The sequence below is a fragment of the Bos grunniens genome, chromosome 8, assembly GCF_055505025.1.
Source record: "Bos grunniens cultivar Pamir isolate PY7600 chromosome 8, Bosgru_T2T1.0, whole genome shotgun sequence".
Classification (NCBI taxonomy): domain Eukaryota; kingdom Metazoa; phylum Chordata; class Mammalia; order Artiodactyla; family Bovidae; genus Bos; species Bos grunniens.
The window spans coordinates 71015260-71034034 of record NC_141172.1 but is presented as its reverse complement, the minus strand read 5'-3'; the positions used below and the strand labels follow the sequence as shown (position 1 = coordinate 71034034).

The window sequence follows — 18775 nt, the reverse complement described above, 5'->3', positions numbered from 1 at the left end:
ACCCACTCCAGTATTCTTGCCTGGGAAATTCCATGGACAGAGCAGCCTGGTGGGCTACAGTCCATGGGGTCATGAAAGAGCTGGACATGACTGAGTGACTGAGCATACACACATCATTAAATATGACATTGGTTGTGAATTTTTTGGTAAATGTTCTTTTCAAGTTAAAGAAGTTCCCCTATTTCTCTAGTTTGATTAGTTTTTATCATAAATAGGTGTTGGATTTTGTCAACCGCTTTTTCTGCATTTACTGATATGATCGTGTAATTTTTCCTTCTCTAGCCTGTTGATGTGATGGATCACATTAATTGATATTTGAATGTTAAACCTGCTTTGACTATATGAGATGAATCCCACTCGGTCATTGTGTATCATTCTTTTGATATATTGTTAGGTTTGACCTGATTGTATTGTATTGAGGATTTTTGTGTCTATGTTCAAGAGACGTATCAGCCTACGGTTTTCTTTTCTCATAATGTCATGTCTGGTTTTCATATTAGTTTAATTCTGGCCTAGAAAGAGTTAGGGTTTATTACCCCTGCTTATATTTTTGGAAGAGATTACAGAGAAATGGCATGTCTTCATTAAATATTTGCTGGGATTTACCAATAAACCTATCTAGGGTTTATTGTGCTTCTTGCTTGGGAAATTTATTAATTTCTGATTCAATTTCTTTAATAGATATAGACCTATCTATTTCTTCTTGTCTGAGATTTGACAGACATTTCTTTAAAAGAATTGGTCCATTTCATCTAGGTTATCAACTTTGTGGGCATACAGTTGTTCATAATATTCCTTTGTTCTTGGGGTCCAGCCCCGATTGGATCCAGGGATTCCCTCAGGATGACAGCATCAGCGATTAGAATAGCAATAGCTTAATTAGGTATTAATTAGAGATATAAAGAGTGGTTAAATAGGGATAGCTCAGTGAGAAAATGCAGTGGAGAAAAGAGGCTGAATAACTTGGTTTACGTGGAAAACCAATAAAACTCCAAGACAAGGAGTTTGCATCACCTGCGTGGGCCACAGGCATCCTCCCGTTCTCCCAAAGGAGAGGAGACACTAAGCCCTCCCCGGTCAGATCTTAGAAGCCCAGGCAAAATTAGTAGGCTTGACAAGCCTCCACACTCCAGATGGGAATTCAGCCAAAAGATGAGAAAAAGAACGACATGGGGAGACCAAGCTTTGGTGAGCAAGGCCCATAGCTTTATTTTCAACAGGGGCTTTTATACCCTAAGTTGTACATAGAGGATAATAGGGGGTGTGAAATCATGCAAAGTCAGCAGTCTTTGATCCTTATTGAGACCAGGCTTTCTTTTCTGCAAATTTATCATATACAAATGGTTTAGGTGATTTACATCATCTTCTGGCCAGAAGGCCTGTTAACATTTTATGACTCTGACAAAGGTTTGTCAACCATAAGACTTATTTTCTCTAAGAGTAATTATTTTAAAGTTTGGCACCATCCTCCGAAGGTGTTAGATAAAGTTGCATTCCTATAGGGCAAAGGTGCAGTGGGTTTACAACAAAGGAAAGAATTTATTACCTTAAGGGTCTAAAGTTGTTAACACCAAGGCCACTACTTATTTTTTCTACATACCAACTATATTAATTAATACACTTCCAAGGATACAATAGAGGGGATGTGTAAACTTGGCAGCAAGCATTGGCTCAACAATGAAATCTTCTACTAGTTCTATTCTGACGATTTCTAACTCTCTGAGAGGCTCTATACTATTTGAATATCTTAAGCTCCCCGTGCCTCTCACGGTTGGGAGACTGTAAACAATCGTATGCGTAGCTGTAGGAGTCCGGGTAAACCTGTCAGGCAAGTTAGAGAGCCATCTGAGGGGTTTGGACTGAAACACTCCTATTATGCCCAAGAGGCTAATCATCTAGAGCTCTAAGTTGATTTCCTTCAGAGACAAGGTGGTAGGGGATAGCCCCCCCAACCCCCGACCCATGACTGTCAGAGGAGTTGGTGAAAGTCATGAAGCAGTAAAACAGACAGACTCTGGTTTTGGGGTAGATGCTCAGGCAGATCCAGGGAGGGGGCCCTCGAGCCCTGACTCGCCTTTGCATATCAGGGCTCTCAGCATGACCTTTGCCATGGGTGGGAACTCCCGTGCTGGCTCCCGGCACTTCATTATCTTTTTAATATTCATATAATCTGTTCTGAGGTCCCCTCTTTCACTTCTGATATTTGCAATTTCTATCCTCTCCTTCTTTTCTAAATCATTCTGGCAAAAAATTTATCTATTAAATGATCTTTTCAAATTACCAGCTTTTGGCTTCATTGATTTTCTCTACTGAATTCCTATTTTTAATTTCATTGATGGCAACTCTAGTAGTGTATTTTTCACCTGGTTACTTTGAATTTCAGTTCAGTTCAGTCGCCAGGTCATGTCCGACTCTGCAATCCTGTGAACTGCAGCATGCCAGGCCCCCCTGTCCATCACCAACTCCCGAGCCCACCCAAATCCATGTCCATTGAGTCAGTGATGCCATCCAACCATCTCACCCTCTGTCATCCCCTTCTCCTCCTGCCCTCAATCTTTCCCAGCATCAGGCTCTTTTCAAATGAGTCAGGTCTTCCCATCAGGTGGCCAAAGAATTGGAGTTTCAGCTTCAACATCAGTCCTTCCAATGAACACCCAGAACTGATCTCCTTTATGATGGACTGGTTAGATTTCTTACAGTCCAAGCTGAGGGCTCTTTATTGTGTCACATGGGCTCAGTTGCACTGCGGCATGTGGAATCTTAGTTCCTTAACTAGGAATCGAACTGTGTGCCTGGCATTAGAAGGTGGATTCTTCCACTGGACTGCCTTAAAATTCTTTTTTTTTTTTTAACTTTCAGTTCAGTTCAGTTCGGTTCAGTCACTCAGTCGTATCTGACTCTTTGCGACCCCATGAATCGCAGCATGCCAGGCCTCCCTGTCCATCACCAACTCCTGGAGTTCACTCAGACTCACGTCCATAGAGTCAGTGATGCCATCCAGCCATCTCATCCTCTGTCATCCCCTTCTCCTCCTGCCCCCAATCCCTCCCAGCATCAGAGTCTTTTCCAATGAGTCAACTCTTAGCATGAGGTGGCCAAAGTACTGGAGTTTCAGCTTTAGCATCATTCCTTCCAAAGAAATCCCAGGACTGATCTCCTTCAGAATGGACTGGTTGGATCTCCTTGCAGTCCAAGGCACTCTCAAGAGTCTTCTCCAACACCACAGTTCAAAAACATCAATTCTCCAGCACTCAGCTTTCTTTATAGTCCAACTCTCACATCCATACATGACCACTGGAAAAACCATAGCCTTGACTAAATGGACCTTTGTTGACAAAGTAATGTCTCTGCTTTTTAATATACTGTCTAGGTTGGTCATAAGTTTCCTTCCAAAGAGTAAGTGTCTTTTAATTTCATGGCTGCAATCACCATCTGCAGTGATTTTGGAGCCCAAAAAATAAAGTCAGCCACTGTTTCCACGGTTTCTCCATGTATTTGCCATGAAGTGATGGGACCGGATGCCATGATCTTAGTTTTCAAAATGGGAAACTTTAAGCCAACTTTTTCACTCTCTTCTTTCATTTTAATCAAGAGGCTCTTTAGTTCTTTTTCACTTTCTGCCAGAAGGGTAGTGTCATCTGCATATCTGATGTGATTGATATTTCTCATGGCAATCTTGATTCCAGCTTGTGCTTCCTCCAGCCCAGCATTTCTCATGATGTACTCTGCATATAAGTTGAATAAGCAGGGTGACAAATTTAGTTTGTTCTTCTTCTCTAATTTCCAAAGATAGAAATTTAAATTATTGATTTTAATCTTTCTTCTTTAATAATATGTGCATTCAGTGCTGCAAATTTTCCCTAATCACTGCCTCACTCTATCCCACAAATCTTAATAAGTTGTATTTCCAATTTATTTTATTTTTAAACCTTTTTAAATTTATAAACACTCTTGAAATTCCATGGGCTATATTTAAAGCAGTTGGATGAGTAAAATTTTGACTTTAGCTCTGATAGGTTTTTAAGAGTTGCCATCAGTGATACCATCCAGCCATCTCATTCTCTGTTGTCCCCTTCTCCTCCTGCCCCCAATTCCTCCCATCATCAGAGTCTTTTCCAGTAAGTCAATTCTTCGCATGAGGTGGCCAAAGTATGGCAAGAACTGAGATCAAAAGCACTCTGGAGGGAACCAACAGTAGAATAACTGAGGCAGAAGATAGGATAAGTGAGGTGGAAGATATAATGGTGGAAATAAATGAAGCAGAGAGGAGAAAAGAAAAAAGAATTAAAAGAAATGAGGGCAACCTCAGAGACCTCTGGGACAATGTTAAACACCCCAATATTCGAATCATAGGAGTCCCAGAAGAAGAAGACAAAAAGAAAGGCCATGAGAAAATACTTGAGGAGATAATAGTTGAAAACTTCCCTAAAATGAGGAAGGAAATAGCCACCCAAGTCCAAGAAACACAGTGAGTCGCAAACAGGATAAACCCCAGGCAAAACACCCCAAGACACATATTAATCAAAAGAAGATCAAACACAAAGCACAAATATTAAAAGCAGCAAGGTAAAAACAACAAATAACCCACAAGGGGATCCCAATAAGGATAACAGCTGATCTTTCAGTAGAACTCTTCTAGCCAGAAGGGAACGGCAGAATATACTTAAAGCGATGAAAGAGAAAAACCTACAACCCAGATTACTGTACCCAGCAAGGATCTCATTCAAATATGAAGCAGAAATCAAAAGCCTTACAGACAAGCAAAAGCTCAGAGAATTCAGCACCAAAAAACCAGCTCTTCAACAAATGCTAAAGCATCTTCTGTAGACAGGAAACACAGAAAGGTTTATAAACTTAAACCCAAAACAACAAAGTAAATGACAACGGGATCATACTTATTAATAATTACATTAAATGTAAATGGGTTGAATGTCCCAACCAAAAGACAAAGATTGGCTGAATGGATACAAAACAAGACCCCTATAGATGCTGTCTATAAGAGACCCACCTCAAACCTAGTAATCAGAAATCTTCGAACAAACAAAAGCCCAAGATCAGATGGCTTCACAGCTGAATTCTACCAAAAATTTAGAGAAGAGCTAACACCTATCCTACTCAAACTCTTCCAGAAAATTGCAGAGGAAGGTAAACTTCCAAACTCATTCTATGAGGTCACCATCACCCTAATGCCAAAACCAGACAAGATGCCACAAAAAAAGAAAACTACAGGCCAATATCACTGATGAACATAGATGCAAAAATCCTTAATAAAATTCTAGCAAACAGAATCCAACAACATATTAAAAAGATCATACACCATAATTAAGTGGGCTTTATCCTAGGGATGCAAGGATTCTTCAATATTCGCAAATCAACCAATGTGATACACCACATTAACAAATTGAAAGATAAAAACCATATGAGTATCTCAATACACACTACAATATTTAAAATAGATAACCAATAAGGATCTGTTTTGCACAGAGAGCTCTGCTTGATATTCTATAATAAACAAAATAGGAAAAGAATTTGGCCCTTTACTTTTGTGTTTTCTGTCTTTATTACTCTGTGGGTGGTTACAGGCAAAGCAGAGGGTAAATTACTCCAGTCATTTTCTTGGAGGCACTCTGCTGCCTTTTCATCTGGAGAGAACACCAGTCCATCCACCTTCCTAGGGTCTTTCTATTCTGTATAATCTCCCTCAAGACCCTGGGCTTCTCCTTCTCTCTTTGTGAGAAGCTGCCACAAGCAAGGCTCAGCGCATAATTTACGGTTTGGAGCATCCATTGAGCAGCACAGCTATCTCTTTGGAGTCCTGGGATGGCCAACGATATAAATTCCCTTGCCTTTACTCACTTAAAGTTACACTTTTCCTAGTTCACCCCAGGGATTGCGGTCTCAATATCCCTCTTAGGGGAAGCCATAATGATTACATCATAGCATAACCCAGTACCACAGAGGTATTCAGCTGCTAGCAAAGGCTACTCTTCCAACTGTACTTAAAAGATTAGCCACAGCCTCGTGTGTGTGCCTTATTGGCTTGTTTACCTACTACACAAGTCCCTAGAAATGAGGGCATTTTTTAGCTTCAGGGAACCCCAAATCACTGGTCTAGCTGTGGAAATTCCTGCCACTAATGTGTTAGCTTGTTATGGGGTCATCAGTGGCTCCTACATGGTCTGCATGAATGCTCATTTGCTTCAGTCATGTCTGACTAATTGTGAATCCATGGACTGTAGCCTGCCAGGCTTCTCTGTCCATAGTATTCTCCAGGCAAGAATCTGGAGTGGGTTGCTATGCCCTCCTCCAAGGGCTCTTCCCAATCCAGGGGTCAAACCCATGTCTCTTATGTCTTTTGCATTGGCAGGCATGTTCTTTACCACTAGTGCCACCTCGGAAGCCCTTATAATAGAATTAAACTGATAAAATATGCCAAGTAGCTTCTTGTGATAATACATATCAACTAACTTCTACAGATTGAGTTTTGCTATTGTCTTTGGTTTTTTGCATGATGATAGTCTTTATCAAACCAGGGTAAATTAAATATTTTAGTATTTTACATTTAATTAACCAATTAAACTATGGATGGATCCAGTTTTAAAATATGAAGAGTGTAATGTTAGACATTACCATCATACTGATAGAAAGATTTATGTATCCCAATAAAATTACAGCTCACTTCTAACTAAAATTTATTAAAATTTGGCATTATTTACTACGAACTCGCTCTCAAGATATTTTTTAATGTATTTTAATTCACATCAAATTCAGATTTGGTAATGTGAGTTGTCAATAAAGTGTGGAATATTTTCCAGTTATGGGCAAATGTGGGAAAGGAAAAACCCACATCACAGGTCCACATCATGGCTACCACCCTTTCAGATTATTCACCAGTGTGTCTGTTTAGTCAGTGAGTTACAGGGATATATATTAACCCAGGGCTTTACTGTACTACAAAAGCTATTTGTCCTTTCTTTTTGTAAAGACTTTTTCATTCCTTCTAGCAAAATACCGAGGTTACACTAAAAATAAACCCTGTCCATTAGTTTTAGATTAAGACCATCACGAGCAACATTGTGGAGAATTACTGTAAATGTGTGTATACTGATTGCTCCAAGTTGTACCAGTAAATTACCATGGACAAAATCTGAAGTATTATAGCTAAATGAAAAGAATAAGTTGCTTTTGGATGCAAAACCCACACTATCTACTTCCAGAAAAAGGACACGGAAAATTAAGGAAATCATCTGGGTGATTTACGACTAAATTTCCAAACAATCAAAGCTTGAGTAGTTGAATTACTCTATCTCCCTTCCCCAGCTCCCAAAGTATATATGGATCCAGCCAGAATAGTTTTTAAAGTTCATGTATTTCCTAAGTCCTGGTGTTTCACAAGAGAGAATACACAATGAGAAGGCTTCCGGTCCCAGTGGCATAGGATGTTTAACAGGGCTTAATCACATCCATAAATGTCTCTCTCAAAACAAAACATCTTGCTTATGAATGACGTCTGTTGCTATGTGATGTTTCTTTCAGGTGGTGAATTCGCAGATGAAAAATGACTAACACGCAATACCCCAAATAAATTCTATCTCCTCCATCTCTATTGCCCACAAACTTCTTCCCACACACTTCTTCCCTCTTGTTTTAAGAGAATGGAAATAAAGGCAAAACAATCTAGACTGCCAAATTCCATTGTGTACAGAGGAGTCATTTTCTTCCTAGGGTAGTATCCCAACCTCTTTTCCTCTGCCTTTCATTCATGTCCCTGTTGTTGCTGTTGTTGTTTTTATTTTAATTACAGAAAGCAGTCTTGTTGGACTCCTGCCCATGAAAATGCAGAAGCACTTTTAAGTTGTCTTTTTATTATCAACATATCCTAGTGATAGATTGTCGAATAGAGGTGACTGAAAGATAACACTGCACCAAAGGATACTGGCACATACTTGAGTCTTCTCTGAGCAGCAAGATTAAAGAACTTCTATAATGTAGAGCTGAGAAGGATTTAGAGACTGTCTAACTCACCCTCTTTGTATTAAACCCAGGACAGAGGCACGGACAAGCCAATGCCTCCTCACGCCATGTGCTAGTAGGTTGCTACAAAAAGTAATTGCTGCTTATGCACTGTTAAAATTTGCCTTTGATGTTGGAATATATTCTTAAATAAATGTGGTTATGTTATACATCATTTTAATGCACATTTTCCGTTTTGTTTGTTTTTCCTAAATGGCTTATTACTTGCTGTTTATTTTGTATTCATTAAGAGTTCAGACTATGGAAATGGTGTTAGACAGAAAGCAAATTTGTTTTTGTGTTAGACAAAAAGCAAAATTCTAGCAATTTTCTTATTCGAGTTCAAAATGAGCAGTTAAGAAGTGGAGACGACTCGCAACATCAACAATGCATTTGGTCTAGGAACTGCTAATGAATGTACAGTGCAGCAGTGGTTCAAGAAGTTTTGCAAAGGGGATGAAACTTGAAGATGAGGATCACAGTGGCTGGCCATCAGAAGTTGACAATGACCAACTAAGAGAATCATTGAAACTGGTCTTCTTACAACTACACAAGAGGTTACCAACGAACTCAACGTTGACCCTTCTATAGTAGTTCAGAATTTGAAGCAAATTGGAAAGATGAAAAAGCTCAGTAAGTGGGTGCTTCATGACAGCTTTCTGAATCCCAGCAAAACCATTACATCTGAGAGGTATGCTCAGTAAATCGAAGAGATGCACTGAAAACTGCAACCCCTACAGGTGACACTGATCAACAAAATGAGCTCAATTCTTTTCCATGACAATGCCCAACCACACATCTCACAACCAATGCTTCAAAAGTTGAGTGAATTGGGCTATGAAGCTTTGCCTCATCTGCCATATTGACCTGACCACTCACCAACTACTGCCACTTCTTCAAGCATCTCAATAACTTTTTGCAGGAAAAATGCTTTCACAACCAGCAGGATGCAGAAAATGCTTTCCAAGAGTTCATCAAATCCCAAAGCACAAATTTTATGCTACAAGAAGAAACAAACTTACTTCTCATTGGCAAAATTGTGTTGGTTATAATGGTTCCTATTTTGATTAATAAAGATGTGTTTGAGCCTATATATAATGATTTAAAATTCATCTGAAACCACAATTAAGTTTATACCAACCTAATAGTTCTACATAACCCTTAATAAATTGCCTTTCCCACTCTGCCAATCTACCTAGTTGCTAACATAGCACAGACTCAGGATTAGAGCCACTGCCCAAAGCCATGTGGCTGTTTAGACCTCAAGCTAAATATTTTAAACAGGAAGAACCAAATACTGACTAAAATTGAGATTTTCTAAAGGAATCAGGTAAGTAAACACAGAGGAAAAAATTAACAAACTTGAATTATACTTCCTCTCATGTAATCCTTATTTCTTTTCCAGAGGATGTTAATAAAATAGAGAATTAGGAGAGTTTGAAGGAGGAAGGGATAAGCAAAGATCTTGATGACTCCCCAAAACAAGTAATTCATGGACTATTAATTCCAGTCTCATCTATTAAAATTGATAAACCATGGGTTTCTCAGCCACTCTATAGCACCCAATGGATTTTTTGGTGAACTGAATTAAGTAAATGTGGAGAATAATATTAAATCAGATTAAGCTATCTATTGTATTTATTTCATGTTGTTTTGCCAGGAGGAGCAAGAGTCATTTATGTGAATCCTGTATTGCATATTTTCCCTCTTGCTTTATTGGTTTGGGAAATCCAGACTTAAATTTTTAACCTCTTTGTACCAACAATAGCATTTTTATTGCATATATTTAGTATACTAACACTAATTATACAACCAATTTATTTTTTTCTCTTATTTTTAAGTTATTTTACATTCTTTTTGGAATGAGCTATAGTTTGAATCAATCATATAATCCATAAATTATACAGTTTTTCTCATTTCTCAAAACAAGATGAAATGTTTATAGGCATAAGCTGGAAAGAAACATGCAGGGTAAAACATATTCTATGTAGTGGTAAGAATGCCATTTATAAAGCTTAACCAATAAATAACACTCTCCTTTGTCTCCTGCTGCTAAGTCGCTTCAGTCATGTCCGACTCTGTGCGACCCCATAGACGGCAGCCCATCAGGCTCCCCCATCCCTGGGATTCTCCAGGCAAGATTACTGGAGTGGGTTGCCATTTCCTTCTCCAATGCATAAAAGTGAAAAGTGAAAGTGAAGTCGATCAGCCGTGTCTGACTCTTAGCGACCCCATAGACTGCAGCCTACCAGGGTCCTCCGCCCATGGGATTTTCAAAGCAAGAGTACTGGAGTGGGGTTCTCCATTGCCTTCTCTGCCTTTATCTCCTACATATGAATAACTCCATTAGAACTTGATGTAAGTTGTATGATAATATGCAGAAATAAACAGGACCATCCTCAAGGAAGCAGAACTTGGAAAATCAATTACGCTTCCTCCTCCAGCGCAAAATTAATTTTCAGATGTTAGGTCCTTATAATGAACACTATGTACTGCCTTTGAGGTCAGGGAGATGTGCTGCAAAATGTGATAGAACTTTTAGTCTAAGGTGGGCCTGAGGCAGGTGTGTGTGTATTTGTGGTTCCCCTTGGTGTCTGCCTTCCATGTCCAATTTCTTCCAGTTTCAATCAATCTCAATAAAAGCTGTTAAAATAATTTTCCTAAACCACACTGTTATTACTCTCCTGCTCACATTTTCAGTGGCTCCCTATTACCTGCAGAGTAAATCCAAACTCCTTGCAATGGCCACTTGGAATTCAGATACTAAAACTCTCTGCTTTTTGAAATTCTACACATTCTTCAAGCCCCAAATTCCTCTCTCCCAATCCCCTACCTGAAAGTAGTTTCTCCATTTTGTGCTCTTATACCACAGGCTGCCAGTAATTATAGGTATTTGTGCTCATTTGGGGGCCTAGTTGTAAAGAATCAGACTGCCAAGGAAGGAGACACAAGAGACATGGTTTCAAACCCTGGGTCAGGAAGATCCCCTGGAGGAGGGCATGGCAACCCACTCCAGTATTCTTGCTTGGAAAATCCTATGGACATAGAAGCCATGGCAGGCTGCGCAAAGAGTCAGACATGACTGAGCATACATACATACATGCTCATTTTATCTCTCAGACTCTATTGTGAAAATATGGATAGTAGGAAAAGACAGTCTTTTTCATCTTCCTGTAGTTCTCACAATTCTTTGCACAGTGAAGACACTGAACAAATGTCTATAGAACTGAATCGAATAGTGGTTAGTAAAATTAAGTTGGCATTAGGTTTTATATGTGCAGTCACCTTCTCATAAGACTATACCAATCCTTCTAGTCCAGAGACTGGAATCCATCAAAGCAAAGGACAAAATCTGGAATTACAGATGCCTGATATACTTGAGACCACTGTGGTCAACAGTATTCAAATAAACATCCCTTAGTTGGTTGCTTTTAAAGATGGTAGTAAAATATACATAGCATAAAACTGACTATCTTAACCATTTTTTAAGTGCACACTTCAGTGTTAAGTACATTCACACTGTTGTGCAACTATCACTACCATCCACCTCCAGAAAATTTGACATCTTGCAAAATTGAAACTTTATACCTATTAAACTGCAACTTCCCATTCTCCTCTCCCTGCAGGCACTGGAAATCCTCTTCTACTTTCTGTCTTTAGGAATTTGATGATGCTAGATTGCTCATACAATTCCTCACAATGGCTATTGTGGATAATGCTGTTATGAATGTAAGTGCATAAAAAAAAAAAAAAAACCTCTTGGAGGGCCGTTTTCAATTCTTTGGTGGAATATCCAGAAATGGAATGACTGAATCACATGGTAATTTTATTTTAAAATTTTTACAGAACTGCCATAATGTTTTCCATGGCAGCCGCACCATTTTGGATTCCCACAAACAGTGAACAATGGTTCCAATTTCTCTACATCCTCATCAACCCTGGATATTTTCTGTTTTTGTGAAGGAGCCATCTTAATTGTGCAGAGGGGTATCACATCGTCATTCCATTAGTTTTTGAAACAGAATTTTTAGAAAATTGCTCTGCATTTCAGCCATTACATTTAAGAGGACAAAAAAGTATTCAGTAAAAGATGAGTAGATTTACAAGTTATTCATAAGAGACAGCAATCCTCACCAACTTTAACTTGGTTAATAATATGAAAAAAAGACCTATTCTTTCCTAAGCCTCAAACTCCTTGCCTAAGGTCTCAACCACTGACACTGAAAACTATGTAATGGTGTAAATTACCAGGCATGACTGGTAGTGATTAGTCATGACTGCTAAATTTCTTCTAGAATAACAATAGGTGGCAACAAAGAAGATCCTAAATGGGCCTGTCTATTTAAAGACAATGAAGACATTATAATATATCCTTTTTACTCTTTTTTTCCCCCTAAGCATTCTGCATTTGATAAAACCCAAAACACACTTAGCCTTGAGCAATCAGCACTCCCCTCTTTTTTTAAACACATGTGTGTCTCAAGAGAATGAATCCATATGTTTCTGATTCATTTACAATTAATTCATCAAAATGTTGTTTTGATGTCCAAGAAGCTTTATTGAGGCTCTCTTATGAGTCTTTTTTCTTAGAAACAGGAAATCATGCCTTGCCAAGAACCAAACTCAAAACACTCCAAAGGATTTTTGAGCTGAGTTTGAAACATTGAGACTTCAACATCTAAGTGACTGCCAAACTTCAACAAGAACATCTCTTCATCTAGACATGTAAGCCAAACCCAGATTTGATGTCAGATTAATCTGTAGCTTTTGAGATGCCCAACATGACTTGAGACTTTTGGAAAAGCAATGTAAGATTCCAGGTGAGCAGAAAAACTGTATGAACATGAGAAGGAAGACCAACAGAATTTTTTAAAGTGTAGACTAGCAAGACACAATGATCTTACAAAAACGCTTATAGACAGCACATCCGCTGATAAACCTCTGAACATTCTTCTTTCTTTCCTTTTTGTAAGCTATCTCAAATAGGATGGCTTAACACCAGGTGATACTAAGCAACATAGAGTCCAGGTTGTTCTTTCATTTACACGCTTTCCCTAATACCAAACTTTCCTCTTACAGAGGTCAAGGCCATTTCCTTTTCAGTGCTCCAGGCATTAACATTTCAACCATCTGGAGGGTTCTGCTTCTCTTCTACTTGAACTTGTTCAAGTTTAAATCTTATATCAGTACTCCACTAATGCTCCAATCTAGCCAAACATATCAGCTTTCTCCAAATCTCATCTTATGCTTTCAGATCAAATCTTGGCTCACATCATTCCAGGTTTTTCTACCTCTCTGAATCTCATCATCTTTCCTACTTGAATCTTGTTTGCTCTTTAAGGCCATACAAGTCAACCTTAAGCTAATGTCATCTTGTTTCCTTCAGAATGTATATAGCACTTATTTTTAAGATATATGATTATTACATGTACTCCTCTGTAACACCTCTTTTACTGTCATCAAATATATAATAAAAAGATTAAATTTTCAAATACTTTATTGGCTCCACAACTAGCTGCTACCTAGCTGCACTGGGGAGAAACACGAAATAAAACTGATTGCACTTAGAGAATCCTACATGTGACAAGAAGTATAGAAAAATATTTCAATTTACATACGATTCTAGCTTTGTAATTTATGAAAGCAATAAGATGGTTCTAGAGGAACAAAACTTAAAGAGGGATCAACTTGAGGTATAATTCTGCTAGAATCAGATATATCAGGTTTACTCCTGAGTTGCCTTAAAGTTAGTTGTAAGTATCAGAGAGAAAAGAAAAGATAAAATATTCTTTTCACCTTAATTCAGATCAATAAAGACTGACTGGTTAATAATAAGAGAGTATGCTCTCAGAGTTCTCCAGAGAAACACAGAAGCAACAGGAATTATAGGAATTAACTTATGTGATTATAGAGGCTGAGAAGTCCCACCATTTGCCATCTGCAAGCTGGAAAGCCAGAAAAATCTGTAAGGTAATTGTAATCACAAGTCCATCCCTTGTCAATGAGGCATCCACATGCATTTCCTTAAACCAAACTTAATCCATAAGTAAAAACATTAACAGGTTCATAATTCTGCCTAACATGATACAACTATATCCTGCATAGAGCCAAATACCTTCCCCAGAAGAGGAGGCAAAGTCCTTAAATAACATGTATCTGATATTCTGTAATTTAAATACTAGATGTGAATACTGATATAAATCAATTATTATATAATTGATTATACATTTATATAATTATATAATAACATCCATTATTATATAATAAGGGAATAAGAGAGGAAATAAAACAAAACTATTTGACATATATGAAGTGAAGTGAAAGTCACTCAGTCATGTCCAACTCTTTCCAACCCCATGGACTATAATTTGCTAGGCTCCTCTGTCCATGGAATTCTCCAGGCCAGAATATTGGTGTGGGTAGCTGTTCCCTTCTCCAAGAAATCTTCCCAACCAAGGGATCGAACCCAGGTCTTTCACATTGCAGGTGGATTCTTTATTGTCTGAGCCACCAGGGAAGCCCATTTGACATACATCAAAATGTGTGTATATGTATTTTATATATATATATATATATATATGTATACACAACATATTCATAACTAAAGAGGAAATACTTATGACAATTACAGTTCTTATTTCTGGAGGTGGTCATATGGTCATGACTGGCATTTATAATTACCTTTTTTTACTACCCATTCTGTATTTGCTTTGTCTTCAGCAAGCACATTAGCTATTCATTGTTCTTTACCTACTGGAGGGACCCAAATTTTCATCCTTGAAGGGTCTGGGCCACTACTCATTCTGCCTAGATTGAATTATAGTTTCCATTGGCCTTAATTGCAGGGCATGATAATACTAAGAAAAACCCTAAAGGATCTTCTATGATCCACATATAATCTTCTTTACCTCCATTATAGACTAGTAGTCCAGTTTTCTCCAGTTAACCCAGCCAGCACCATAACTCTCAGCTTTGTTTGTTGATTCAGAGGAATGAATAACCCAAAGAGGCTTAGTGGCCAACTTAACTTCCAGTTCAATGACATTACTGTTGTATCTCCTGGTGGAAGATTCCTCCCTCTGGAAATGAGACTTGTGAACCAGTGGAGCATAAAGTCATGGAAACAGGAAGTAAAAGTTTGCTAGTGGAGCACTAGAGCTACTATTGAGTGGTGTCATTCCTGTTTCCACCCCTTAATCTCCAGACCTATGAATTCTTACTATGGGAGAAACAGCACCTATATTGGATACTGACTCAGAATATATATAGTCTTCTGGAGGCCCCAGCCTTGCAAATCATGGTCATCTAACTGCTGGCGCCCCACTCCAGTACTCTTGCCTGGAAAATCCCATGGACGGAGGAGCCTGGTAGGCTGCAGTCCATGGGGTCATGAAGAGTCGGACACGACTGAGTGACTTCCCCTTTCCCTTTCAACTGCCACTGTAACTGAGTCTTCAAAGGGCTATTTTCATTGTTCCATCAAGCCAACTGCATCAGGATAGTAGAAGACATGGCTAGATCAGCAAATTCCTTCATCATGGGCCCACTGCCACATTTCTTTTGCAGTGAAATAAGTTTCCTCATGGGCTCCCCCAGTGATTCAGTGGTAAAGAATCTGCCTGCAATGCAGAAGATGCAGCTTTGGTCCCTGGGTCGGAAGGGCATGGTACCATATCAAGAGCTCAGTGTTGGTCTCTGCTGCTAGCAGGTTGAACTTTCATGCATGGCCATAGTCAGATAAGCATTGGTGAGTGGAATTCAATGTTTCTGAGTCCATGCCTAACCTCCATCCCTGACACCATGGCTAGTATATTCATGAGTCCATTGGACAATGACAGGAGTGCTGAGGAAAGAAAGTGCTGGATGGGTAGACTCTTGATGATTAAATCTTCCTCTGCTGAGGTCACTCTTTTGTGGAACACAAATATCTTCATGTTTTTGCCAATTCAGTGAGGTCTATCTATATACCTGTTTGCTGAAATTTCTTTGTCACCAATTTTCCAATCATGTTCCATGACGTATTATCTTTTGCCAAGGTACATCATACACTGGGGAAAGGGAAGCAGTCAGACTTCTTGGGGACTATTGGACAAGAGCTCCAAACTGACACTGATTCCAGGAGATACAAATGTCACTGTGGCCATGCAGTCAGAGTAGGGGCGTATCGGTAGGGCTCTTGAATCCCTTCTGTGGTTATTTCCCCAGTTGTAGAGCATATAATTATAATTGACCTACTTAGCAGTTGGCAGAATCCAGCAATGTTTCTCTGACTAATGTGGAGTGAGACCTGTTGTGATGAGAAAATCTAAATAAAAGCCATCAGAACTGCTTCCACCTAGGAAAATAGTAAATCAAAAGCAATGCACATCCCTGGAGGAATTACAGAGTCTGGTGTCACCATCAAGGACTTGAAAGATGCATGACTGGTGATTCCCAGGGCATCTCCAGTCAGCTTTTCTATTTAGCCTGTGCAGAAGGCAGATATGACCTTGGAGAATGAGAATAGATGATTTTTTTAAATTTATTTTTAATTGGATGAAAACTACTTTACCAACATTGTGTTAGTTTCTGCCATACAACAACTCAAATCAATCATAAGTGTACATATATTGCCTCCCTGTTGAGTTTCCCTCCACTCCCCCTGCCCCATCCCATCCCTCTAGGTCATCACAGAATGCCAGGCTGGTCTCCCTGTATTATACAGCAGCTTCCCACTAGCTATCTATCTTATGCATGATTCTGTATATATGTCAATGCTACTTTCTCAATTCGTCCCACCTTCTCCCTCCTCAACTGTGTCTACAAGTCTTGGAGAGTGAGAATGGATTATTGCAAGCTTAAGTGGTGGCTCCAATTGCAGCTGCTGTACCAGATGTGCATTCACTTCTTCAGCAAGTTAGCATAATCTTTGGTATGCAGATAATAATCTTGCGAATGTCTTTTTCTCCATACCTGGTCATACCAGAAGCAACTTGCTTTCAATTGCCAAGGCCAGGAATATACCTTCATTGTTCTATCTTAACAATATATCAACTCTCCAGACCTATGTCAGAAATTAGTTTTCAGGAATCTCAATGACATTGTGCTGACTGGATAGAAGGAGCTAGAAGGAGAAACTACCTAAGACTTATTGGTAAGACATGTGTTTGTTAGAGAGTGGGAAATAAACTATATTAAAATTCAGGGGCCTTTTACTTCCATGGAATTTCTAAGGGTCCAGTGGTGTAGGGCACATTGGAATATCCCCCTTGTAACGTGAAAGATTAATTGTTGCATCTGCTCTGTCCTATAGGTAAGAAAAGGCTTCCCTGGTGACTCAGCAGTAAAGAACCCGCCTGCCAATGCAGGAGATGCAGGTTCAATCCACGTTTCAGGAAGATTCCCTGGAGGAGGAATGGAAACCTACTCCAGAATTCTTGCCTAGGAAATCCCATGCACAGTGGAGCCCAGCAGGCTACAGTCCATGGGGCCACAAAAGAGTTGGACACTACTTAGTGACTCAACAACAATAGCCAAGAAAGAAGCACAACATGTAGCAGTCCTCTTTGCATTTTGAAAGTGGTATCTTCCTAATTTGGCTGAGTTATCCTAGTCGGTTAATAGAGTGACCAGGAAAGCTGCTCATTTTGAGAGGAGCCTAGAAAGAGAGAACGCTTTACAATAGGTCCAGGCTGCTGTGTGAGATGTTCCACCAGTTGGGTTATATGATTCAGAACATTCAATGATGTTGAAGTGTCAGTGATAAGAAGGAATGCTATTTCCAGACTTTCATTTCAGTTCAGTTCAGTCGCTCAGTCGTGTCCGACTCTTTGTGACCCCATGAATTGCAGCACGCCAGGCCTCCCTGTCCATCACCAACTCCCGGAGTTCACTCAAACTCACGTCCATCGAGTCAGTGATGCCATCCAGCCATCTCATCCTCTGTCGTCCCCTTTTCCTCCTGCCCCCAGTCCCTCCCAGCATCAGAGTCTTTTCCAATGAGTCAACTTTTCGTATCAGGTGGCCAAAGTACTGGAGTTTCAGCTTCAGCATCATTCCTTCCAAAGAACACCCAGGACTGATCTCCTTTAGAATTGACTGGTTGGATCTCCTTGCAGTCCAAGGGACTCTCAAGAGTTTTCTTTAACACCACAGTTCAAAAGCATCAATTATTTCGCTCGCAGCTTTCTTCATAGTCCAACTCTCACATCCATACATGACTACTGGAAAAACCATAGCCTTGACTAGATGGACCTTTGTTGGCAAAGTAATGTCTCTGCTTTTGAATATGCTATCTAGGTTGGTCATAACTTTCCTTCCACAGAGAAAGGCAAATGCTGTACTATTTTACTTATATATACAATCTAAAAGAATAAAAAAACAAACGAACAAATACAACAAAACAGAAACAGAGTTATAGATACAGAGAACAAATTGGTGGTTGCCAGAAAGAAGACAGTTGAGGGGGGCGAGGGAGGAAAGGAATTGGTGAGGGAGATTGAGAGACACCAGCTTCCAGCTGTAAAACAAAAATAAATGAGTCACAGTTACGACATGTACAGTGTGCAGAATATGGTCAATAACTATGTATTATCTTTGTATGGTGACAGATGGTGACTAGACTTACCATAGTAATCATTTTGAAACATGTAGAAATATTGCATCACTTTATTGTGTAACAGGAACTTACATAGTATCAGAGGGCAATCATACTTCAAAAACAAACAAACTCATAGAAAAAGAGACCATATTTGTGGCTACCAGAGGTGAGGGTTGCAGGAGG

At 39.3% G+C, this 18775-nt stretch overlaps 1 long non-coding RNA gene across 2 annotated transcripts in view; it reads right to left on the bottom strand.

Moving 5' to 3' along the window:
• Nucleotides 1-1184: 1184 nt before the first annotated feature.
• LOC147367393 (uncharacterized) overlaps nucleotides 1185-18775 on the bottom strand; it is a 95725-nt gene continuing 78134 nt past the window's right edge. The window contains exon 3 of one of the 2 annotated variants that reach the window (XR_015169189.1): nucleotides 1185-3725. This is a non-coding gene — a long non-coding RNA (uncharacterized LOC147367393). Of the gene's footprint in view, nucleotides 3726-16519; nucleotides 18512-18775 lie in introns of those variants that run through there. The other variant, XR_015169188.1, reaches the window with a different exon arrangement.